The sequence below is a fragment of the Octopus bimaculoides genome, chromosome 9, assembly GCF_001194135.2.
Source record: "Octopus bimaculoides isolate UCB-OBI-ISO-001 chromosome 9, ASM119413v2, whole genome shotgun sequence".
NCBI lineage: Eukaryota > Metazoa > Mollusca > Cephalopoda > Octopoda > Octopodidae > Octopus > Octopus bimaculoides.
Genome location: NC_068989.1, coordinates 35,524,455 through 35,525,614, shown reverse-complemented (window position 1 = coordinate 35,525,614; position 1,160 = coordinate 35,524,455). Strand labels below are relative to the sequence as shown.

Below are 1,160 nucleotides of genomic sequence, written 5' to 3'. Positions count from 1 at the left end.
GCCATGCAGGAGCACCACTAGTACATAAATTATATATATATATATATATATATATATATAGGTGCAGGAGTGGCTGTGTGGTAAGTAGCTTGCTTAACAACCACATGGTTCCAAGTTCAGTCCCACTGCATGGTACCTTGGTCAAGTGTCTTCTACTATAGCTTCAGGTTGACCAAAGCCTTGTGAGTGGATTTGGTAGACAGAAAACTGAAAGAAACCTGATGTATATATGTATATATATATATATATATATATATGTATATAGTAATAATATTAGGGAATAAAAACTTATTCCAACCTTACAGGCAAAAATCGGTATAATATTACACCGGGTTTCATATTATATAATATATATGTATATAACTAATTTAGAGACGAACCGTCACTCTACAACTCAGTCAACTAAGAACCCGTCCAAAACCATGCTGTAAGGCATATACCATATCAATATTTATCTAAGATTTTAATCTAAAATTTTAATAATATATAATATATCGTATAAAGAAACATTCATAATAAAAATATTAATTCAAAAATCAAAATTATAAATAGGACAGTAAAAATTAATACAATAATATAAAGTGTGAAAGCATAAATGTATGAAAGTCAGTGCTAGTACATAGACTACGTGCGTTTCATGGCTGAAATAGGACTATATAAAATCATAAGCAAATTCTATCCAAATTCATTAGAAAAGGGAAATGATTTTACTTCCAAAATCAGTCACTCTTCAGGTCAAATTCCTAAAAAAATATCTAAAATCATTCAAGGGATAAACATAAACATGAGAAATAAAAATACATATAAAGAGACAAAACCTGTAAACTAATCCCTACATTAACGGTATTAATATAATTATTAAGAGTTACAATCTAAAAATATTGAAAAAAAAATTTATAGTGAACAAGGTTAAAACATTATGGAAGAGGTAAATATTAGTAAAAAAACATCTACAGTTACTCGCCGGCAGATAAGTCATGTTTTCTAATTTTAATTTTCTAAAAAATATTGACATACATCTTTTATTAACTTTATACACTAGGCTTACAAAGAAAATGTCTTGGGGTCAATTTTCTTGACTAAAGGTGGTGCTCCATCATGGCCACAGTCAAATGACTGAAACAAGTAAAAGAATATATATATAAACAAATATATATATA

The 1,160-nt window shown here is 28.1% G+C and overlaps 1 protein-coding gene across 8 annotated transcripts in view; it reads right to left on the bottom strand.

Moving 5' to 3' along the window:
- The window catches only part of LOC106878848 (glycogen debranching enzyme), a 154,032-nt gene that overhangs the window by 51,462 nt on the left and 101,410 nt on the right, over nt 1-1,160 (bottom strand). The window lies entirely within an intron of this gene.